At 42.8% G+C, this 25,587-nt stretch overlaps 1 protein-coding gene across 5 annotated transcripts in view; it reads left to right on the forward strand.

Annotated features, from left to right (window-relative positions):
• Positions 1–25,587, forward strand: part of SPECC1 (sperm antigen with calponin homology and coiled-coil domains 1) — a 241,634-nt gene that overhangs the window by 46,633 nt on the left and 169,414 nt on the right. The window contains exon 1 of one of the 5 annotated variants that reach the window (XM_074319356.1): positions 5,399–5,536. The exons of the other annotated variants lie outside the window; for them this stretch is intronic. The gene's annotated coding sequence lies outside the window, so the exon portion shown is untranslated. Of the gene's footprint in view, positions 1–5,398; positions 5,537–25,587 lie in introns of those variants that run through there. 5 annotated transcript variants of the gene reach the window in all.

The following is a 25,587-nucleotide window of genomic DNA, read 5'->3' on the forward strand; positions in this document are numbered from 1 at the left end:
GTTGAATCTGTAGATCAATTTGAGGGGTATTGTCATCTTAAGTCTTACAGTACATGAGCATGGGATGTCTGTCAATTTATTTGACCTCCTCAGTTTTTTTCACTGTTTGTAGTTTTTGTGTACAAGTCTTATAAGTATTTTGTTAGATAAATGTCTAAGTATTTTATTATTTTTGATGCTATTGTAAATAGAATTGTTTTCTTAGTATATTTGGATTGTTCATTGCAAGTATATAGAAATAAAATTGATTTTTGTATCCTACAACCTTGTTGAACAAGTTCATTAGCTCTGTTTTGTTGTTTTAGATTCTTTAGGATTTTCTACATATAAGACCACGTCACCTGTTAATAGAGATGTTTTTACTTTCTTACCAATCGGATGCGCTTTCTTTCTTTTTCTTGCCTAATTCCCCTGGCTAAAGGCTCCAGTATAATCTTGACTAAAAGTTGTGAGAGCAGAGACATCCTTATCTTGTTTCTGATCTTAGGAGAAAGCTTTCAGATTTTTACCATTAAGTACAATGTTAGTTGCTGGGGCATTTTGTAGTTGCCCTTTATCAAGCTGAGGAATTTCCCTTTATTCCTAGTTTGTTGAGTGTTTCATTTGTTTGTTTGTTTTTTTATTGGGGAAGGGGGAACAGGACTTTATTGGGGAACAGTGTGTACTTCCAGGACTTTTTCCAAGTCAAGTTGTTGTCCTTTCAATCTTAGTTGTGGAGGGTGCAGTTCAGCTCCAGGTCCAGTTGCCATTGTTAATTGCAAGGGGCACAGCCCACCATCCCTTGCAGGAGTCAAACCGGCAACCTTGTGGTTGAGAGGATGCGCTCCAACCAACTGCCATCTGGCACTGGCCCATGTGGGAATCGAACTGGCAGCCTTTGGTGTTAGGAGCACGGAGTTCCAACTGCCTGAGCCACCGGGCTGGCCTGTTGAGTGTTTTTATCATGAAAGTGCATTGGATTTTGTGAGACGCTGTTTCTGCATCTCTTGAAATGTTAATGTGGTATATTACATTGATTGGCATATGTTGGGCCAACCTTAAATTCCTGGGATAAATCCTGCTTGGTTATTGTGTATAATCCTTTTATATATGTTGCTAGATTTAGTTTGGTAGTTATTCTGTTCAGGATTTTTGCATCTATATCAAAAGGAATATTGATATAGTGTCACTTTTAATGCCTGCATAATCTTTAATTATGTGGCTATACCATAATTTAACCAATTAGACTTTTAATTATTTCCTTTATTGTTGTCATTGTTATAATGAAAGATAAGCTCATAACTCTTGCACATATAGCTTTGTATTCATTCATGATTATGTTTATAGGATACGATCCTAAAAATGGAATAGCTGAACCAAAGGTTATGTTCAGATGTTTGTCTGATCTTATCAATGGTATTTGCATTTTGTTTATAGTATTTTTTTATTTGCAGAGGGTTTTGATTTTCAAGTAGTCAAATCTGTTTTTCTTTAAGTATTCTGCCTTTGCATGTGGGTTCAGAGAAGCCTTTCTCACCTTGTTCAGATATATAATCTCTGTTTTCTTCTAGTTCTTAGTATAATGCTTCTTTTTAGCTCCACTTAAATCTTTATTCCATCAGAATTCATTTGGGTATGTGGTGTGAGATAGGGGTCTTTTTGGTTTTTGCAAATGATTAGCTAATTGTTCCAATGCCATTTTAAAAAACAATCTATTTGTTATCCTCAGATTAGTAATACCATCTTTATCATAACCTAAATTCTTATTATGGGTCTTTATTATGATCTACTGATGATCTTTCTATTCCTGAACCATACCATTGTAATTATTTTGTTTTTCTGGTCTATTTTAATATCTTGCAGTAAAATCCACTTTCTTCTTTTTTTTTTCTCAAGAATTTTCTTCTACAGAGATGAATTAATTATTTTACCAGGTGAATTTTAGGATAATTTTATGAAGAATTTTCTTCACACTTCTAGTCCTATTATAATTTTTATTGAAATTATAACATAGAAAATTATTTTTGTAAAGAATGAATATCTAATTGGAAGGACATGATATGTTTTTTTCATCCAGTCTTCTTTTTTGTTGTTTGGTAAAATGTTATAGATTTTTTTGAGGGTGACTGCAATTTTCTTACCAGGTTTATTCATAGCAATTATATATACTCATAGATATTATGTATATCTATGTGTGTGTATATATGTATGTGTACACACACACACACACACACGAGGTATGACAATTAAGTTCGCGAACTTGCCACAGTGCACTTACATTGGCAGCACTATACAAACAGTTCGGTAAGGTTTCATAATCTCGGTATATCAGTGTCTCACAGCTGTGTTTGTGTCGACGTGTGGTAGTGTCTTGCTGAATGCCATTCATTATTGTTGTTGCATATTTTTATGTGCTGTCGTGAGAATGTCTGAGCTTAAATTAGAGCAATGAACAAACATTACATTTCTTGTTAAACTGTGGAAGTGGAAGTGAAATCAGGGACATGTTAGTCCACGTTTATGGGGATAATGCCAGAGACGGCAGTGTACAAATGGATTGAACATTTTTCTGAGGGGAGAGAACACGTCACTGATGAAGAGAGGTCAGGGCGGCCAGTAATGAGCAGAACTGATTAAAACATTGCAAAAATTCATCAAATTGTGCGTCAAAATCATTGGCTGAGTGTGAGAAGCATAGCAGACCAGGTAAGCATTGATAGAGAAACAGTTAGGAAAATCTTAACTGAAAATCTTGGCATGAGAAAGGTGTGTGCAAAAATGGTCCCAAAGGAGCTCACTGATGACAAAGCAAAGGAGAATCGAAGTTTGACAAGACCATTTGGGATGCAAGACGATGTTTCAGGCCATGTTATCACTGGTGATTTAACATGCGCATCAAAGTGCACAATGGAAGTCAGCCAATTCTCCACGACCCAAAAAGTTCCATCAGCCCAAATCAAGAGTCAAAATGATATTGCTGACCTTTTTTGATATCAGAGGGATTATTCATTATGAATTTGTACCAACTGGACAAACAGTTAACCAAGTTTACTATTTGGAAATGCTGAAAACGCTGCGTGAAAAAGTTAAACGACCTGAATTTTTGCCAACAATTCATGGCTCTTGCATCACAACAATGCACCAGTTCACAGGGCACTGTCTGTGAGGGAGTTTTTAGCCAGTAAACAAACAACTGTATTGGAACACCCTCCCTACTCACCTGATCTGGCCCCCAACGAATTCTTTCTTTACCTGAAGATAAAGGAAATATTTGAAGGCAGACATTTTGATGACATTCAGGACATCAAGGGTAACACGATGACAGCTCTGATGGCCACTCCAGAAAAAGTCCCAAAATTGCTTTGAAGGGTGGACTAGGTGCTAGCGTTGGTGCATAGCTTCCCAAGGGGAGTACTTTGAAGGTGACCATAGTGATATTCAGCAATGAGGTATGTTGCACTTTTTCTAGGATGAGTTTGTGAACTTAATTGTCAGACTATATATGTATATATATATGTATATATATATATACATATATATATATATATTTGCTTTGTATATAGGATTTGTTTAGCATGAAATAACTTCTTTAATTGTATTATTTTATTATACAATTTAATATCTACCTGTTTAGAAGCTACAATGTGAATTTAAAAAATAAATGACACAATTCCAGAGATAACCACTGTTAACATTTTGTATATATCCTTCTATTAATAGATTTACAGTCCAGTTGGAGAAGTAAGACATGATCACATGAAAGGCTTAATAATCCAAGGCAGCAGTGGGTTACTAGCTTGTACTTTCTTGTCTATCCAGCATTGTTTTGCTTTTGGGAACTGTTCTTCTCATAATTAGTAGGGTACCAATCACCCAGTTCCTTCTGCTTGGTCACTGGGTTGGACAATGTATCACTCTGGGGTTCTTTTCTGAGGTGTGTCTCCCTTTTTCTGAGGTCTTGAATTCTAAATACCTCTAATCCTGGAATGCTGCTGGGGAAGGCTTTCCCATCCCAAGAGCCCCTGTGTTTGAATTAAGTGAACCTAGGGAAGCAGAGCTGAGAGATAATGAAAAACAGATTTTCAATGACATTTGAACCTCTAGGTCTAGCTGGCTTAAAGCCAGCTTGAATTCATCCCTAGACTTTCCAGTTAGTCAAGCCAATAAGTTTACTATTTTTCTTAAGCAAAGTTGAGTTGGAGTTCTGTCACTTGCAGAGTCCCGGCCACTACGAGCTCCAGTGTCTGTGTCATGCTGCCACACACTGGAGGAACACCCAGACAAGTTAGGTCCCTGAATACCCCTGACCCCCAAGAGGGTGGATACTCCTCAATGAGAGCAAATCCCATGCTTATGCCTCTGCTGTCTTTAAGGCAAAGAGGGAGGGCCACCAAAGGTGGGAGCACTTGCCAGGGAGCCAGCGGGCCACAGTTGTAATAACTCCCCTGGCAGGGACAGGCCGGCACTAGGCTGTGTGAGGACAGCTCCTTACTATGGTCTGTGATTAGAATGGCAGAGTCCGCACATGGGGGATGGAACTACAGTGAACACCAGGCATTCAGTGTCACTGAGGCTTTGCAAACTCACACTGTCTGCTAAGAACTCTCCGCCATGTAAGAGCTACTTGTCTGCTTTTCACACCTATTATCCAGTAAAAGAGCAATTAAAATCCAACATATGGCCATGACTAAGCTCAGCCTAGCCCTGATAATGCCAGTTTTTGGTGAGCGTGGATATAACACATGTAGCTTGTTTACCTGCACAAAATTTCTTCTTTTTTTTTTTTCTGTGCAACGTGTTTGCTCCCTGTTGCAGGCGATCTCATGGTCACTGGGGCTTGTAGGCCACGTGTAGTGGCAGGGGACATGGACCCCAGGTTTTGTGAGCGTGCTCCTGTAATTTTGGAGCTCTTGGAATTCAAAATTAGGTACAAAAATATTTATTTAGAATGGAAAAAAAAATCGCAACAAATTACCAAAGCATTGGAGATCCGATGCCTTACCTCCAAGATCCCTTGAGTCAGTTTATCAGAACTACCTGCATTAAAATGCTTCCTGATTGTTACCTGGCTTCCCCATCTCACCTAGAACAACTCACAGGCAAAGGCAAGCAAGGGGCCCTGAGGCTTCAGGGCAGACTCGCCTCTGAAGAACAGACTGGCTTTTTTTTTTCTTTTTTCTGTTTGATATCTCAGGGAGCAATCAGCAAGAAACTAGGCAGTGTACATCTTAAATCCTTATGTTTTAGAGAGATACATTTAAGTATTCAGGAGCCGGGTAGGATAGAAATGATTTTGCAGTGTGTGTGTGTGTGTGTGTGTGTGAGAGAGAGAGAGAGAGAGAGAGAGAGAGAGATTGTGAGAGACAGAGGGAGAGGCCGTCAGAGGCCCTGGAGAGCAGAGCCCGCCTGCTTCCTGAGTGAAGCATTGCTCAAATGCTCACTGCCTCAGCCTCTTGTGGTTTTCCTCCCTGGCCAGCACGGAACCCCAGAATAGTGCGCTGACTTGCTGATTGAGGTCAGCGGCTCCCAAGAAGCACAAGAAGCAAAAGGCTTTGCAGTAAGTACATAGTTGGTTATTATTTAAGATGAGGATGGAAAATCTTAGATGAAAAGCTCTATCTGGGGGAAGAGGTTCTTCGGCTTTAGGTATACTGTCAAACGTACCCAGTGAATCTTGCTAGGACTAAGGCATTATTATTAATACATTCGCTGGTGGTTCGTGGACTGGATCAGCTAACACTACATGCATGTTTGAGGGGCTAAAAATGAATTTGAAATTCATCTTCTGACATCTTGAAAAACTATTTTGTTTTCACTACCTGTTATTTTTTTCATCTTGCAAAGTAGATAATTCATGCTAACTTCAAGTTAACTGTGTAAAGTTCTTTGGAAAAGAAATCCTCTCTATGGGTACTAATTACTAGCAGTGTGAAGATTTGCTTTTCCCAACCAAGGTGAATAGGGCTGTTTCTGTGCATTCTTTTCCCCAAATGTGGGAAGTCTAAAGTCCTGTGGAGAGAATTGCCCACTGGACTGTTTCTTAGCCCACTGGAAGGTGCTAGAGCTTTCTCCCCTCAAAGACCAGCACTTTGGAGTTCACCTTCCCATCTTGCAGAGGGCCTGATAACGTCCCTGTGCTCGATATCTGGGCCAAACATTGTACTTATGAGGCCTTGATGGCTGAATTTCAAAGATATGACAAAGATAGAGGCTTTTCTAGGAAGTTACTCATTTTATGGTTTCTGTTTAGGCAGTATTTTGTCCCACCCCTCTTCCCACACCCCACCCCTGTAAGGGTCTCAGACTACTTTGAAATGTCTTTTCACCAGTCTATTTTCTAGAAATTAAGTTTTGGGTTTTTATTTCCGTTTTCCACTGACTTAATTTCTTATTAGAATAAAACGTTTAGCTTAGTAGTTTAGGAAATCCATATTTTAAGTTTACTTGAGAAATGTGATTTCCCCCCGCTCCCCCATTAGAAGGCAAAAGTAATGACATACATTTGCTATTTTTACTTTAGTCCTCATTGATATGGCTCTGTTTGTTCCTTTACAATCAACTTCACAGACTATTTATTTTCATATGGCTCTAGTTTTGAGTAGCCATTTCACTTCCTTTAATCTTTCCTTTGCCAAGTGAGTTTACATGTAAGTGCTGTCTGTTCTTAGCAGGAGAAGCCCACAAAAATAGAGGAAGTCAAAATTAACCATACTAAACTTGCAGTTGAAAAAGAACCCACTTGTCATGCAGGGTGTCATGTGGGGTCTCTGGTCCCTCTCCCCACATAAGAACGCAGGACATGGTGAGGCCAAAAAGGAACACCCATGGAGCCATAGATAGGGGAGTCATACCACTATAGTCTCGCTGGTGACTGGGTTGGAGACACAGGAAGCAGGAGCCACACGATCCGCAACCTGCCGTCTGCTTCTCTGCCAACCAACCTCTCTTGCTAACTGTAATCCGCAATCCACAAATCCACTCTTGCTAGCTTAGCCACAGCAGTTATATCAGTGGCTAATGGCTAACCAGTAACAGCTGATGGCCAACTAGTCACAGCTGATGACCATCTGCTACCCGAGCCAGCACCTTTCCACGTGAAGCTGAGAGCCTGGAAACTGCTCTCTGGGACTCTGTCCCCACATCACTCCATGTGAAGTATCTTTTTCCCCCGTTTCAATTTTATTTTTAAAACACGTTAAATGTTTTTAATGATAAAAGTAGCATTTTTGAGTGTTTACTGTGTGACAGATACAGCAGTCAAGTTTTACACAAACATTATCTCATTTGATTTTCACAGTAGTTCCATGAGGCGGGTACATTTATGGTCTTCATTTTATAGGTGAGAAAACTGAGGCACAGAAAGGTGATATAACTTGGTCAAGGTCAGACTGACTGGTGGGTGGAGTGGTACAGCTGGGATTGGAACTTGGGGTTTTTTAAACCCAAAGTAAATTTAGAAATTAGAGAAAATAGTGACTCAATCCTATGCTCTAAAACAACTTAAAATTTCTATATTGCTATCTATATAACTAGATATTATAGCATAAGGTTATTTATATTTTTGGTTTCACAATTATTTTTAAGAGTGCATAATGTTCTAGTAAGTCATTGTTCCATAAATTACTTAAGTATTTATTCCATGTTTTTGAAAATTGGGCTGCTTTTCTTTTTTGGGTTTGGTATTCTTCTTCTTCTTTTTTTTTTTTCTATTATAAATAATACTTCAGTAATTATCATATACATATAATTTTCCCCATGTTTTTGGATTATATCTGTAGAATAGAGTCTCAAACATGGGATTACTAAATAAAAGGGACATGAATATTTTAATGGTGATTGGTACATGTTTCTAAATTGCTTTCTATCAACACTCTGTGTGAGAGTATCAGCTTAATTTTATCCATTCCACCAATGACAGTGTCATAAAAAAATAGGCAAAACAGAAGCCCTTTTTTGTAATTTTGCTTTTTTTAATATAGTTAGGCTGAACATTTTTTCCACACGTTTGTTTACAAGTTGTACTTTCTCTTTTGCTCATTTCTTTGTTAGGATCTTAATGCCTTTTTTAATTTTTTGCTAATTTATATGGGTTTTTAATAAGATTCATTTGCCATATTTTCTGCAGACTATTATATACATTTTAAAGTAAGTTTTTTAGAAACATGCAGCCATTTAACATTTTTACATATCCAAATATATCCTTTTTTTCCCCTAATTCTTCTTACTTTAGAGATATAAATTGTCCTCTTTTAAGGGATTTTTCCTTCTGGTTTTTACTCTGGTGGATGATGTGCAAAGTGGATTTAAACTGATTTAAAAATAATGCTAAACGGTTTTTCCAGCATCATTTATGAGCAATCTTTGTTCTCTAATATTTTATAATTTTGTCCTTTTATATGCTAAATGATATTTCTGAATTATCTGTTTTATTTATAGGAGCAAATTTTGCTGTGCTGTTATCATACTGTATTAATTTTTGTTGTTTTATAATATGTAAATAGCATTTCGCTTAAGAGCATAGGCTCTGGGGGCAGATTGCTGTCTTAACTTGTGTCCCTTAGTCTTATTATTTGTAAAATGGTCATAGTAATAGTGTCTACTCCATGGGTTGTAGGGGTAAAGAAATAAAATCTAAATTAAAAAGAAAACACTGAAAAAGTATTTGATGTATAGAGATATGTATAGAGAGTATTTGATGTGTATATATGTGTGTGCATTTTATATACATAAATGTACATTATGTATTTTTCATATAAAGTCAAATGTGTCATTCTTTCCATTTATGGCCTAAGATAACCTTTCATGGGTAATCTTGGGAGACAGAAAAAGAATGACACATTTGACTATATACATTAAAAAACTTGGTATATTGAAAGACAGGCAAGTGACAGACAGAAATATACGCAATATACATACCACAGAGGACTACTATCCGTTATAAAAGAAGAATTCCCACAAATCAATTTTAAAAGACACACAAAGGAAAAATGGGCAAAAGCAATTTATAAACAGGCAATTTATATTTATTTTTATAAACAGAAGAAATGCAGATGGCCAGTAAACATATAATATTTAATCTCAGTAAGGCTCATGGATATGTAAATTCAAGTACTAATTAAGTATCATTTTCCCTGAAGCAGATCTGCAAAAAATGAAAACATAAACAACATCCAGTGTCAAAGAGAACATGTGGAGCTTGGCACTGGCAATCACAACTAATAGGAACAAGAATTAGTAAAGCTTTTATATGGCAATTTTACAAAATCTACTAAAATGTAAAATATATATACCTTTCATGTGTCTTAGAAAAATACTGTACATGTTTTCAAGTAAGCATGTAATCTATACATTAAAAATTTCATTATTTATATTAAGAAATCTAAACTATATATTTTTATTTGTATGTATATAAAAATTCATTTTTTAAAAGTACTAGATATGTAATATCAAGTTGTTTACTATGTTACCTCTAGAGAAGGAACTAGAGTTAGGGCAAGGTCTCTTTCGCCTTAAAAAATTTTTTTTTTAAATTTTACTTCTATTTTTCAATTACAGCTGACATTCAGTATTATTTTATATTAGTTTCAGGTGTACAGCATAGTGATTTTATGTATATATGTATGTATATATTATATATGCATGTAGTTATATGTTATATATATATATATATATATATATATATATATATATATATAATTTTACAAAGTGATCCCCCTGACTAGTCTAGTACCCCTGGCACTACATATAGTTACTACAATATTATTGACATTATTCCCTATGCTGTACTTTACATCCCTGTGACTATTTTGTAACTACCAATTTGTACTTCTTTATCCCTTCACCTTTTTCACTCAGGCCCCCAACAACCTCCCATCTGGCAAGCATCAATTTGTTCTCTATATCTATGAGTTTGCTTCCAACTTGCTTGTTAGTTTATTTTGTTTTGTTAGATTCCACATATAAATGGAATCATATGGTATTTGTCTTTTTCTCTCTGACGTATTTCACTTAACACAATACACTTTAGGTCCATCCTTGTTGCAGATGGTAAAACTTCATTCTTTTTTATGGTCGAGGAATATTCCATTGTACATATGTATCACATCTCTCTCTTTCACCTTTTGCTAGATACGCTTCTGTGTTTGAATTTTTTATGAGTCTGTATTTGTCTAGTACTTGTGTAAATAAATGAATAGATGTTTTTCCAGGCCCAGAGGTAAGAAAATTCTAGAGGCCAGTACCCTAGGTGTAGAGGCTCAGGGTTGCGAAAGTACATGATAAATTTTAGGACGAGCGAACATTTGGCTGTCAGTGTTTTAACATTCCTTACAGGTTTTAACTTACATTTCAGGAAAAGAAACAAGGAACTTGTTGAGAAAACTCAGTCTGCGAGGCATAGAGGAAAAACTGTTTCATTGATGAGCAGTGACCTCTAAACAGCTCCCGTCCCTATTTTGACGCGTGGCTTGTAGACACTATCCCAGATGCACTGTGCTCTTCACTTTCCTTTTCAGATGTGTTTCTTATCTCTATTTTTAAAAGCCATCAGCCAGCTTTCAAAATAGCCATTCGTGCAGTTATTCACCTAGCAGACATTTAGAGCCTGGTTGTAGCCAGGCAGCCCTCTAGGCCCTGGGAGACAATGGTGCACCGGAGAGAGAATGTGCCATCCTGTGGAGCAGCAGACACACTACTGGGTTGATTGTGAGCATTGCTATGAAGCTGCCAACTAGGGGTTGTGGTGGAGAATAATAGACAAGAGTTCCTGTGGATGGGTGCTGCGGAGAGGGCAGCCCGACAGAGATTATTCTGAGAAAAGCATGGGTGGGACATCAGCATTCTCTTTGAGGCCCCGCCCCTTTGGCCACATCCCACCACTTGGAACCTCACTCCAGGCTCTCGAGTTTCACCCCCACTGCCATTTCTTCATTCCTTTCACTGGGACCACTGTTTCCCAGATTTTAGACATTTACTTCCTCTTTCCACAGTTCTCGCCATAGCCAAGTACCATCACTTACTCATTAAAATTCCTAAAGCTGACTTACATTATTAACATATTTTAAAAGGAAACTTTGGGATGTACTGTAAATGAGAGACAATGGAAATGAAACAATGCTAAATTTAAAAGTTAAAATAAAAAGTTATCAGCCATGAAGGCAGACCTCCGTAACATGGTCTGTAAGGCCTACAGGGTTGCTCTGGTCACAAAGGGATGCTACTTATGGAAGAAAATGTGTTAGGATTAGACATTCAGCTGGTAGAAAATCACTCTCTTGTCAGTGAATGCAGGGAGGATGCTGCTGGAAATAACTGGAGACCGGATTTTGTACAATCACAGAGAGAGGTAAACTGGGAACACGTGGCAACCAGGGAGACGGGGCCTTCAGAGACAGCCCTTGGAGCCATACCTGGTGCTGCAGTAATGAGAGCCTGAAGGAAGCGGCCTAATGAGTGGCCTCTTAGGGAGTCAACAGAGGAGTTGGGGAGGGGCTTATGCAGTAGATAAAGTAGATAGAGGATGAGACCCTAGGGTGAAGGTCTGGGTTGTAAATAAAAGTCTTTAATGAGCCTGGGAGCTTGAGAACCTCCCTGGTACCCACTACCTGTCAGGAACTGCCCTGGGTCCCATTGATGAGGTCTGAGCACCAGTAAAGGAAGGCTTTCCAGAGTCCTGGCTTCACCTGGAGTCTTGGCTGCACAGGAGGAGCCCGAGCCCTGGGAAACGCTACAGCAGCTTTTGTGAATGGTGTGGGCTGCTGACAACTGGGCATCTCCAGGATGTGGGGGGCACCTGACAGGTTCAGGGCAGTGAGAGGTGGTCTGCAAGGGCTGTTCGTGTGCCACCTTGCCCTCATCCATGCAGCTCCTGCCACAGTATGTCTTTCCGTTGCCTTTCTGTTATCTCTGCCTGTGGTGTTCTCCCCCTTTCATCTAGTTAATGCCCACAATCCTGGGAATGTCTTTTCCTCATGGAACCTTCTCAGGCTTTCCTCCCTGACTTGACCATACTTCCCTAAGGACAAGCTCTGATCACCCCATCTCTTTAGTAGTTTTTCCCAGTTGAAATCTTGTGTTTTCAGGACTATTTGATTGTTGCCTACTCTGGACAATGAACCCCAGGTGAACGGGGTTTGTGTTTGCTTATTCCTGCCTGTGGCACCTTCGCAGTGCCCGAGACACTCCAGGTGCCTTAGGAGGGCCTGTTGACGGAACAGATAAATGAAACCATCCTCAGCTATTGGAATGTATTAACGAGCAATTCCCTACAATCCCTTTTGGGCCTGGCTTTCCTATGCCCAATGCAGCGAAGGGCAGGGGATGGAGAGGCTGAAGTCATGGATACGTGCATGGGGACGTGTGAACCAGGTGTGGGCCTTGGATTTTATTAGCTATGGGGACCCACTGGAAGATTTTGAGCAAAGGAGTGACAGGATCCGACCTTTGTTTTAAAGGGAGCGCTGTGGCTCCGGAGGGGTGAGCCAAGGTTGGAAGAAGATCTGGGTGGATTAGCAGTGCAGCCTGCACATAGAGCAGACGGCATATGGCCCTTCCAGTCGTCAGGATCCCATTATTTGTTTGTGGCTCTGGTCAGAGAGCCATGATGCGTGGTCCTGAGTTTCTCATACTAACATTACTTGTAGAACTTTTAAATTAACAAATTTTTGGTGCCCCATGGCTCTTTTGCACAGTTAAGGATGTGCAGTGCCCTGTGACTTAGTCATTCCCCATGGAACCTGCCTGGGGAACACTTGGTCCTGCCAACCCGCTGCTTCCTTCAGTCACAGGCAATACCTAGTTGCCAACAGTCACACAAGGAGGAGGCACTCTGGCCTACAGAGTAACGTCTGAACTCTTTAACCTGGATTTCAGGTCCTCTACAACTGCTGCCAACCTTTCTTCCCGTGGTGCTTTGCACTGCTTCCCACGCGCTCAGCCACTGCTGCTAAGCCACTCCCACGCACACGCCCTGGAATCGCACCTTCTCTGCCTGTGGGTGTGCTGTTCACCTTGACGGCCCTTTCTTCCAGTGTCCATCTATCAACTTCTCCTCATCCTTCTGAGATGTAGAGTTTGCTGGGGCTACCATAGCAAAGTACCACAGACTGAATGGCTTAAACAATGGAAATTTCTTTTCTCCCAGTTCTGGAGGCTAAAAGTCCAAGATCAAGGTGTGGGCAGGGTTGGTTCCTTCTGAGGCCTCTCTCCATGATTTGTAGATGACCGTCTTCTCCCTGTGTCTTCACATGGTCTTCTCTCTGTGTGTCTGTGTCCCAATCTCCTCTTCTTGTGACACCAGTCATTGGATGAGGGCCCACCCACATGACCTCATTTTACCTTAATTGCCTCTTTAAAGGCCCTGTCACCAAATACAGTCACATTCTGCGGTGCTGGGGTTAGGGCTTCAACATATGAATTGGGGGTGGGGTGGTGGGGTGGACACAGTCCAGCCCATAATCAGACTCTAGCTCAAATACCACTTTATCCTCCAGCACCTCCCTCTTCTCATGAATCAGAGCCCTTTAGTGGACTAACACTCTGTGCTGTGGTATTCATTTATTAACTCATCTGAAACACCCAGAAGCACATACTGAGCACCTCCGTGTGTCGGGGATCTGCTTGATGCCAAACATCCAAAGGCAAAAACTATGGTGCCCACCTGGATGCTTAGGTGAGAGTCAGACAAACCAGTTAAAGCAACTGCAATGCAGCATTACAGATGCCGACATTCAGAGGAAGGGCATCCAATCCAGTCCTGAACAGCCTGGCTCGTGGAACTGGGTCTTCATCCTGAAAAGGGGGCTGAGGGTGGAAGGTTTTTAGGCAGGGCAGGGACATGGGTGCGTATGTGTTTTAGAAAGCCTACTAACAGCATGGTGGCAGACGTGGCTGTGGCCCTGGCTTAGGTAGGGAAACCAACTGTAATTCTAATCACAGTATGATGTGAGCACTGGAAATAAAGAACAGAGGAAGATCAGGAGCGATTTTGGAATCAGTGACAGGACTTGGTGACTGGCTAGATATAGAGGGGGTGAAGGACAGAGACGGGGTGTCGTGCGGGGCGGCCTGCGGGGTCTCAGCTCCCGCTCCCCACATAAGAACGCAGGACATCGTGAGGCCAAAAGGAACACCCACGGAGCCATAGATGGGAGAGTCATACCACTATATTCTCGCTGGCGGCACTATAGTCTCACTGGAGGCTGGATCCACACTGTCCGCAACCCGCCATCCTAACTGCAATCCGCTCTTGCTAGCTTAGCCACCATCTTCTTGCTAGCCCCCCATTTTCTGCTAGTGTAGCTATTGCAGTTATATTAGTGGCCAATGGCTCACTGGTTACAGCTGACGGCCAACCAGCCACAGCTGATGGCCATCCAATCACAGTTGATGGCCATTTACTACCTGAGCCAGCACCTGTCTATGTGAGGCCGAGAGCCTGGAAACTGCACTCCTGGCTCTGTCCCCACACGGGGTCATCATTAGTTTACTAGATTCTGAGTCTCAGTGAATGCCCCATTTTGAATGTGCAATTCAGTGACTTTTGCTAAATGTCTATACCCACAGAACCGCCACTACAGTCAAGGTATTGAACATTTCCATTACCCCAAAAAGTTCCCTTTGTGCCCCTTTACAGAAAGTCCCTTTCTCAGACATCACCACCCTCCACCCCCTAGCCCTGGGCCAATACTCATCAGCTAGCCTTCTGTCACTCTGCATTATTTTTCACTCTTCTAGACTTTTATATCCATGGAACCATATACTATGTAGTATTTTGCCAGGTATAAGTGTATTACAATTTGATGATCCATTCACGTGTGTGTGTGTGTGTGTGTGTGTGTGTGTGTGTGAGTGTGTGTGTGTATCAGCTACCTGTGGATGGCCTTCTGGACATTTAGGAAAGTAAGTCCCAAGCTTGGCTGCTCAGAGTCACTCTAGGAGCTTATTAAAAATTTTAAAGCAGGACTCACCCTTGATGGGCTGAATCAGGATTCTCGGGAGTGAATCCCAGGCATGTGTGTTTTTAATCAGCCTTGCAGGTAATTTTGATCAGCCAGGTTGGGGAACTGCTGCTCTAGGTTATTACCAGAGAACAATAGCTCTGGAGTTATAACCTCCCTGGACGTGTTTGCTTATCACTAAGAGACCATCTAGTCCAAACTCCTGGGTGACATCATTCTTTCGGCATGCTGGCCACACAGACTTGCCCTGCTACCAGTCACCCTGGCCATTTACTTTTTCATTAATTTATCCAACAGAAAATTTCTGATCACTTACCACAAGTAAGGCATCAATTGATGTAGACACTGCGTATATACAGAAGCAAATGAGATTTGGGCTTACAATTAGTTGGAGAGACATGATATTAACATACATAGTCATACAAGAAGAGGCAATAAATGTAAGAGACGCATAGATAAAAGGCTTGGAATTTAGAGACACACCAGACAATTTCCAGCTTTTTGTGAGTGTGGGGAGATGGCAGTCAGACAAGGTTACAGGGAAGAAGCAACATTTGATCTGGGATTTGAAGGATGGATGAGATTTATGCATAAGGGGAGTGAGTGTGGGAAAGACAGTCCAGGCAGAGGGAACATGGGGAAAACAAGAAGAAAGGCATGGAGGGGGCAAGTCCTTTGCTGCTGGGGCCGTGGAAGCCCAGCTTGACTGGAGCATGGAGAGAATAAAAGGGAAAAGGAGGGTTGGAAAGGTGGGCTTGGGCTGGAGCAAGGAGAGAGCATTCACTCGGCCCAGCTGAGCTGAGTGACCATGTCCTATGTGCACTCACCACCACAAGACTTACAACACTTCTGGCACCCCAGATTCCTCACACCTCGTTATAATCAGCCCCTCTGAGGTGTGCTTTCCAACAACACCAAGAAATTAACTTAATTCTGACACTGTCTATCTGGAGTTCGCATCAGACCCCAGAGGTTAAGGGCTTAGTCTCACGACATTGCCCCCACTTCAGACAAGGTTGTCACCTGTGCTTCTGACCAACTGGCTATATATCGGATGTTCCCACGGCTCCCTCCTTGGGTTTGATTAATTTGCTCCTCAGAGAAACATTTACCAATTTGTTATAAAGGGTATTATAAAGGATACAGATGAACAGCCAGATGGAGAGACACATAGGGCAAGGTCCAGAAGGGTCCTGAGTACAGGAGCTTCTGTCCCTGTGGAACTGGGCTGTCACCCTCCTGGCACGTGGATGTGTTCACCTATCCAGACGCTCATCAAATCTTGTTGTCAAAGGCTTTTTACTTAATTTGAAGCCCTTTTTTCCCCCCTTCACTGGGTGGGGGCTGAAAGTTCCAAGTCTCTAATCACTTGGTCTTTTTGGTGACCAGTCCCACCTAGAGGCTATCTAGGTCCCTACCCTAAGTCACCTCATTAGCCAAAACTCAGGTGTGCTTAAAAGGGGCTCCTTAGGAATGACAAAAGACACTCCTATCACTCAAGAAATTCCAAGTGAAATTCCGAATTCCGTTTAGGAGCTCTGCGCCAGGAACCATGGACAAAGACCAAATATATTTCTTATTATACCACAGCCCTTCCTCCCACTCCCAGGACCTGGTGACCACTGATCTGTTTTCTGTTTTCAATAGTGTCCCTATAGTCTTGCCTTTCCCAGAAGGTCACATAAATGCAATCATATAGTAGGTAGCCTTTTGAATTGGGCTCCTTTCAGTCAGCACAATGCATTTAAAATTCATCTTTTTTTTTTTTTTTTTGCCATGTACCAGTAGTTTATTCTTTTTTTACTGAAATACTAGCTAGTATTTCATAGTATGGACATACCAGTGTCGTGCAGGAGACCCTGCTCGTTGCACCATTTGTCGTGCGGGGAGGCCTGCGGGGTCTCTGCTCCCACTCCCCACACAAGAACACAGGATACGGTGAGGCCAAAAAGGAACACCCACGGAGCCATAGGTAGGGGAGTCATACCACTATATTCTCACTGGCGGCTGGATCCACACTGTCCGCAAACCGCCATCCACGCTTGCCAGCCCAGCCACCATCTCCTTGCTAGCCCCATTCTTTCTCTCTCTCTCTCTCCTAGCGTAGCCACAGCAGTTATATTAGTGGCCAATGGCTCACTGGTTACAGCTGACGGCCAACTAGCCACAGCTGATGGCCATGCAATCACAGTTGGCCATTTACTACCTGAGCCAGCACCTGTCTATGTGAGGCCGAGAGCCTGGAAACTACTTTCTGGGGCTCTGCCCCCACACCAGTTTGTTTATCCACTCACTGTGGAAGGACAGTTAGGTTGTTTTCAGTTTTTGCTGGTATGAACCAAGCCTAAGCATTAAGCTATTATGAAAACTTGCATTATGGACGTTTGTGTGAAAACAAATTTTCACTTTTCTTGGAAAAATACTGAAGGGTGGGATTTTTGGATTATATGGTAAGTGCATGTTTAATTTTATAAGAAATGCTACACGTTTTGCAGAGCAGCTATACCACTTTGCATTTCCACCAGTAGGGAATGGGGTTCAGGTGCTCCCTCTGCTTGCCAGCCAGCCCTGACACTGTCTTCTTTTCACTTCTAGCCATTCTAATAAGTGTGTAGTAATATTTCATGTGGTTTTAATTTGCATTTTCATAATGACTAATGATGGTGAGCATCTTTTCAAGTGTTTACTTGCCATCTGAATATCATCTTTTCGAAGTGTTTAAATCTTTGACCATTTTCTATTGAGTTGTGTATTTTGTCATTATTGAGTTTTACGAGTTCTTTATAAATCCAAAAATCAATTCGTTTATTAGTTTTGTGTTTTGCAGATGCTTCCCTTCCAGTCTGTGCCTTGTCTTTTTGTTTTCTTGACAATGTCTTTTGAAGAATAGAAGTTTTAAATTTTGGTGAAGTCCAATTTATCAGTTTTTTTAAAAAAGTTTATTTTATGAATCATGCTTTTGGTGTTTTATCTAAGAAATCTGTGCCTAACTCAAAGTCACAAAGATTTTCTCCTAGCAGTTTTCTGGTTTTCTTTAGGTTTCATGTTTAGATCTATGATCCATCTTTAACATTTCTCACGGACCAGATACTGGGCCCAGAGCTGTGGAACCTCAGAGGAATGAGAGCGTGCTTTGCTCAAGTTTCATCTGCGCTGGGGAGCGGGAACAGGAGACAAACACATCAACAGAATGTTAGGCTGGTGTAAGGGGTGCTGTGGACGCTCATTGTGGTGGAAAAGCTGGCTGTTCCCTGCACAAGGGGGCCAGGAACTGAGTTTTACAGGACAGTAGGAGTTAGGTTGAAAGTAGGAATCAGGAGTGGGAAGCCCTTTGTTCTGGGCGTGGAGGGTTCCCTGGAGAGGCCTGGAGACTGGAGGATAGAGGTGCTGGGGTTGGAGTGGAAGGTGCCTGGCAGGAGTGGGCAAAGCATGCTGTGTGCCCTACCCTGAAACAAAGAGAAGGTGGGGGTGACTTTATGACATGGCTCTGCTGTGTTCTTTTAGGGACTAGGGGACTGTCTTTTGTCACCGGAAGTCAGACACATTTGTATCACAAAGAGCCCATCCTTAGGGGGCTGTTCCTTATTGTCTCCCACTCCCACCAGAGGCACGGATCACAGAGCGGTTGCTGTACTGTGGTTCCTTGTGGGTTTACTCCCAAGGACCATGCAGTGGACACGTAATGATGATGAGGTAACCCCAGGAACAGCCTGCAACATTATCCCTCATATTTGTGGCTATTGTGTATATTTAAAACACAATACTAGAAGCATTTTATGCCCGGGAAAGATAGGGCATGTTCCAGGCTCTGAATAAACTAACCCTGCAAAGCGCAGCAGTTGCTTTCATTAGCCAGCTGGCACTACAGGAAAATTGCTAAAGCCTGTGGGTTGGAAAGGAATATTTTAGGAATACAAAAACAAAAAAGAAATCAGCTGCATTCAGTGATTTAACTTAATCCGGTAACAATAAGGAAATCCAGAGCAATGGCACATTCTCACAGGCTTTGCCAGTTACTCAGCAGGGTATCTACCATGACGCTGGGGCAACCAGAGGACAATGCAGGCGAAAGTTTAGGTCCCTGAACCCTCTGTGCTGCAGAAGCTCCAGGGAAGTTCTATCTTCCCCTCATTTCTTCCCGGTGGTCCCAGGAGTCAACACAGACTGCTAACAGGCTCAGCTGCTGTGTGGCCTCTCTCGTCTGCCCCCCCCCCCTGTTCCCCCACCAGGGCACTTTCCAGAGTGGCTGTCCACTACACCCAAGGCCTCCCTGCCCACCATGCTGCAGACACTTCACAGCTCCTGGGACCACAGTAGCCCCGGTACACTGCTGCCCTTCCACCACCACCATGGTTTCTTTGTAACTGGCACATGCCAGAGAGCCAAGTCTCTATACATCCCGGAAGATGCAATGGATACAGTGGGGGACCTCAGAATTTCTTGAGGAAAGAGCTCTTTCAGTGTTATGTTGATGGCCCAATTCCTGCCTGCCTCCCTCGTCCCCTTCCACAGCACCCCTTACAGCACTTAACAATCAGAGTTCTCCCAGGAGGTTCTTTAGTTCCGCAGACAGGCAGAGTGCCAGGCCCTCCCCATCTGGCCTCCCGACATACCTGGGCTGCAGCATCTCAGTCGGGATCCAGCTGAGACCCTGCTGCTCTGAACTCTTCAAGCTTCATGACTTAGGGCTGTCTTTTCAGATGACTGTCATAGACAAGCCACTTCTACCTGGCAGGTGTCCTTTGTGAGTCTGTCAGAAGCCATAGGCCTCAGAAGGTACCATAACAGAGGAAAAGACTGCCGTCTTTGAGTGAAAGCAAGACAGGAACCAGACTCCAGTCTTGTTTTTTCCATATATAAATTCTATATTTTGCCAAGCTGAAAATTTACTTTGGTTATTAATTTGGTTGTTCCCACACCCCACACACATGCACGCTGTCAGAAACAAGTTCAGACAGCTTGGGTATTTGTCAGGTGACCACTCCTTTGCTATCCTGAGGACACCCTGTCTCTGATGTGAGATGCAGATGAGTGGTGAGGAACCAGTGGGGATGAGCACATGTCTTTCAGGAGGAAGAGAAATTAAGTAGTTGTGATTAGAGTACTGATGGGGAAACGAAGCATTTGAGGAAGTCCCACCACGTAACTCATGTGCAGCGCTGGCTGGAGAGTTGTTGCTGTGATGGTGTAGACAACTGGATTGCAGTGCTCTCACCTCTGAGTTGGAAGTGGGGATGTGGGTGGGATTCTTCCACCACAACTCTTGAGTTGTTCAGCCACTTTCTCAGCAAGGGGACTTGTGAGATGACCCTCTATGGTTTCTCTGGGTGAGTCCCATTTGTGATATACATCATGCAGCACGCGGAGGTTTGTGACACACAGAGGCTGCCTCTCCTGTTTGCAGAGCTGGTGCTTCTTACTTGCTTACATTTATCTTTGGCCGGAAAGCCAGTGTGGCTAAAGTATAGTGAGCAAGGGGAGGCCGTGGGTGTGGCAAGGGGCCCCACCTCTGCACAAGGGACAGGGGTTCTTGTCATGGGAGGTCCCCTTTTGCATCTCTGCTCAGCAGTGCTGGGGGAGAGGACTTGTCCCCTCCTCTCTGGATCGCAGAGTGCACTGTAGTGTGTTGGTGGAGGACATCAGGATTTTGCTGGGTGGGTGGGGCAGCCTGCGCTGCAGTTCTTGCATTGTTCCTGGAGGAAATAAAACAGAATGAGTCAGACTGGCCTGCCTGTTGCCTTGGAAGCTGTGCCACTGACATCATAGGGCTTTGCCCCTTGTCCCACCTGACTTAGGGGCCCCAGTTAAGAAGGAAAAAAACAGAAGAGATTGGGTAAAAGATGATGTTCTTAGACTGGATACTTAGAATTATTGGGTCCCTAAATCTGTGGTGATAGTCAGCTATCACTTTTCAAAGCATCTAACATAAATTTATTTATTATTATGTTTCAATTAAGATGTTTTAAATTTTAAAGCATAAAAATGTAAAGTATTATGTACTATTACTGTGAAACTAGGATGTTTACCAAAAAGTTAAAAAGCCATCCTTCAGGAATAAATTCAGGAAATGAGATGAAGCAGTAGATGATTTTAGAGATTCGGTGTTGAGTAATTTTAGGAACTCTTTTCTCAAGCATCTTATAAGTAAATGAGGTTAATTTTTATAACCCTAATGCTTATACAACAACATGAATATTATTTGAAGGTAATAACGCTGGAAGGTTCTATATCTATATGTATCTCATCCTGAAAGCAATTTTGGGATTTTTTTTTTTTTTTGCAATTGTTTAGAGACATTTTATAAGTCTTACAGGAAAAGCATTGTCATTGCTTTGTAGTTCCATTTTGTATTCACCCATTAATTCAGCACCTACTTAGTGAATGCCTGTCATTTTCAGGGCCCAATGCTGGGGCCTTTGTGCCTGACTAACGAGGGAGGGGTAGGGAGATACCTGTACACATTTCTTCAATGAAAAGCAGAATCTAAATATTCATTACATAATATTTATTGAGCATTTACTATATACCAGGCACAGTGGAAGCTCCAGGAACACCATGATGAACAAGAGAGGTAAGGCGCTGCTGACACAGAGCTTCCCTGGTGGTGAAAGATTATCTGCCGATGTTCAATGATAGATCATCAATGAAGCTGACAGCTTTAGTTTGGTTATAAAGGCTCTGAAGAAATGAACAGTGGCTGTGGGGTGGGGTGGGAGAGCTACTCTAGAGAGTGAAAGGAAAAGGCCTCAGTGGATGTACTCCTGAGCAGAAACCAACTGAGGGGAAAGGACTCCACTGTGTGAAGAGCTGGGGGGGCATTCCAGAAGTAAGCTCTTCTTTGGCGACTAACTGGGCATATTCAAGCAGCTGGAAGCAGCTCGCATGACCACATGACCACAGTATAGCGAGGAGGAGGGAGCTTTGGGACTGAGGCGAGTGAGGGGGGCGCCCAATAGCCTAGGATTCTGGGAGTCATGACAGAGTTTGGCTTGTCATTCTAAATGCAGTGAGAAGCCATCAGAGGCTTCTACTTAGGGAGTGATGGGATCCGATTTGTGTTTTTAAATATTTTTAATAATTAAAAATATTTTAATTATGGTAAAAAGCATACAACATAAAATTTACCATCCTAGCCATTTTTTTATGATTTTTGGTTTGTTTTTAAAAAAAAAACAAAAAAAAACACCTGGCTGTCAAGTGGGCATTAATTGCAGTGGGCAAAATGGGGCAAGAGCAGAGGCAGAGAAATGGTCAGGATGCTGCGGCTCCAGGCGGGAGACAGCAGGGACACTGGTGTGCCGGAAAGCCACACGTTTTCTGGAGGTTTAGAGGTGGGAGTGTCAGAAAAGCCTGTAAGAAAGCCTTGACTGACCTCGAAAGAGAGAAAAGAACATTCATTGCGGGAGGTCTCAGAGGAGGGTCTTGGGGTCCCCAACATGAGGCTGAGTGGAGAAGAATCGGGTTTGGCCACACAACAGGGTAGGTGATGAGCGTGGCATGGCCGAGGTCAGCTGGGCAGCCCTTTCATTTGGGCTCAGGTTTGGGTGCTTGCCTGAAGTGGTCCCTGTGAGGGAAGTTAGCAAACCCAGTGTGAGTGTCACCGATGGTAAGGCATGATGACAACTGCTTTGTGGGCATTTGGGAGCATTAAAGAAAATCACTCTGGTGGCCTGGCTTGTTGTTGGTACTGACAAATGTTAGCTGAAAAATAAGTTAAGTGCCGGCCCGGTGGCTCAGGCGGTTGGAGCGCCATGCTCCTAACGCCGAGGTCGCCAGTTCAATTCCCGCATGGGCCAGTGAGCTGCGCCCTCTACAGCTAAGATTGTGAACAACAGCTCTCCCTGGAGCTGTGAGCAGCCCACCGAGGACCAGCGACCCACTGCCTCAGCCCGGGAGGAGCACAAGGCTTATAATACCAGCGTGGGCCAGGGAGCTGTGTCCTACACAACTAGACTGAGTCCTACACAACAACGGCTTGAACCGGAGTGGGGGTGGGAGGAGGCAGAAAAAGGAGGGGAGAAAGAAAGAAAAAAGAAGTTAAAACAAGAGGTCTTGGGCAGGGAGTGACCAATCCCAGCTGAACGTGGGAAGTATGTCAGGAATCAGGGAAGGCATGAGCTTCGAGAGGAACTTCCGAAGGGGAAAAGTGACAGCTGCCACCCAGGTCTTTGCTGGGGAGAAAAGCCAGGCTCTCGCAGGAAACATTGCAGAGTCTAAGTTCCCAGTCAGGGCAACGGTTGTTTTGAGAAATGGAAACTCCAGGGAGGAGCCCAAGATGCCCCTGAGGTTTCAGGTCTGGGAGAGTGAGAGAAAGGCCATGGCAGTAATAGAAATGGGAAGTTAGGGGGAAAGCTGGTTATTCAGGGTCTGTGCTGGGCACACGGGCAGATGCCAGGAGGCTGCCCCCTGGGAAGGGTCCACAGGCCAGCTGTGCAATAGGTACATCCACACACAAGTCTAGGAGCCCTCATGAAGCCCTCCTAGATGAGGAGAAGTTTCCAGAGTGGGGACACTCTTGAGTTCCCTTCGGAAGGTGGCGTTGAAGGCAGCCAGGCCAAGGCGGCAGGGCGGGTGTCCTGAGCTTCCTCTGTTTGCCCCTCCACATCTCCTCCATCTCGCTCCACCAGCTCCTAGATACCACATCAGTGGGCTTCCCTGTGAGCCAGTAATGTGCAGGTTGGAGGAAAGGTGAGAATGAGTTTGAGGCCTTTCTTTCCCCAGCTCCCACCCAACTGAGTCTCCATGAATTGGTGGCATTTCCTCTATTGAAGGACCCAGCTTCTGTCTCTCATTCCAGCTCTCTCTGGGTTCCACCTGTGTCCTCCCCTGACCCCTGAAGGCGTAGGGGTGATGATGGTCCTAGGTCCTAGCCCGGGTTTCTATACCTTCCCGACTGCTCCTCCAAACCCTGCCCCCACCCTTGTAAATGGTTCCTTTCTGAGCGCTCCTCAGTTTCACAGCTGGTGTCCCAGACAGGCAGGGGCAGGTACAGGGGCCCAGAACTGAGACTGAATATTATGGCTCAAGCTGCTTCCACCTAAACAGATATGAAAGCCTCCAGAACCCTTCTACCCTATAGTTTTTGTTTTGTTTTTCTTGTCACTTTTTTTTAAATTATGGTAAAATACACAGTATAAAATTTACCATCTTAAACACAGTTTTAAGGGTACAATTCAGTGGCATTAAGTACATTTACATTGTTGTGTGACCATCCCTCCACAGGACTTTTTTCATATTACAAAACTGAAATTCTGTACCTATTAAACAATAACTCCCAATTCTCCTTCCCCCAGCCCCTGGCAACCACCGTTCTACTTTCTGTCTCTATGAACTTAACTACTTCAGATACCTCATGTAAGTGGAATCATACAGTATTTATCTTTTTCTCACCAATTAGCATAATGTCCTCAAGGTTCACCCACGCTGTAGCATGTGTCAGAATTTCCTTCCTTTTTAAGGCTGAATAATATTTCACTGGGTGTACAGACCACAATTTGTCTGTCTATTCATCCATCAGTGGGCACTTGGGTTACTTCCAGTCTATGGCTATTGTGAATAATGCTGCTATGAACATGGATGTACAGGTATCTCTTTGAGACCCTTCTTTCAGTTTTTTGGGAATATACCCAGAGGTGGAATTACTGGACCATATGGTAATTTGATTTTTGGTATTTTGAGGAACTTTTTCATACTGTTTTCCATAGTGACTGCACTATTTTACATTCCCAGAAGCATTACACAAGGGTTCCAATTTCTCCACATCCTCACCAGCACTTGTTTTCTGTTCTTGTTTTTTTATAATAACCATCATAATGGATGTGATGTGGTATCTCATTGTGGGTTTGATTTGCATTTCCCTACTGATTAATGATGTTGAGCATCTTTTCATGTACTTATTGGCCATTTGTATATCTTCTTCAGCGAAATGTCTAAGTCCTTTGTCCATTTTTATATCAAGTTCGCTTTTGTTGTTGAGTTGTAGGAGTTTTTAAAAAAAATATATTCTGGATATTAATCCAGTCTTCATCTGCTCAGTCAGACTATTTTAACAAAATATTATGTACTGAGTAGCTTAAACAGGAGAATTTATTTCTCATAGTTCTAGAAGCTGGGAAGTCCAAGATCAAGGTGCTGGCTGATATGGTTCTTGGTGAGGGCCCGCTCGCTGGCTTGTAGGTGGCTGCCTTCTCACTGTGTCCTCACATGGCCTTTCCTTGGTGTGTGCACAGGAGAAAGATCTCTCTTTCTCTTCTAGGGTCTGTTCAGATTAGGACCGACCCTTATGACTTCATTTAACCTTAATTTACCTCCTAAAAGCCCTATGTCCAAATACAATCACATTGGGGATTAGGGCTTCAACGTATGAATGGGGTGGGGTGGGGGAGGAGAGACACAGTTAGATCTACAGCAAACCCCTTTGCAAAATTTTCTCCCATTCTGTGAGTTGCCTGTTCCCTCTTGTTGATTATGTCCTTTGATTCACAAAAGTTTTTAATTTTGATGTGTTCCAGTTTATCTTTGTGTGAGTGTGTGAGTGTGTGAGTGTGTGAGTGTGTGTGTGTGTGTGTGTGTGTGTGTGTGTGTGTGTGTGTGTCTGGTGCTTTTGGTGTCATATCTAAGAATTCATTGCTAAATCCAAACTCATGCAGGT

This window comes from Rhinolophus sinicus, linkage group LG15 (assembly GCF_036562045.2).
Source record: "Rhinolophus sinicus isolate RSC01 linkage group LG15, ASM3656204v1, whole genome shotgun sequence".
Lineage (NCBI taxonomy): Eukaryota > Metazoa > Chordata > Mammalia > Chiroptera > Rhinolophidae > Rhinolophus > Rhinolophus sinicus.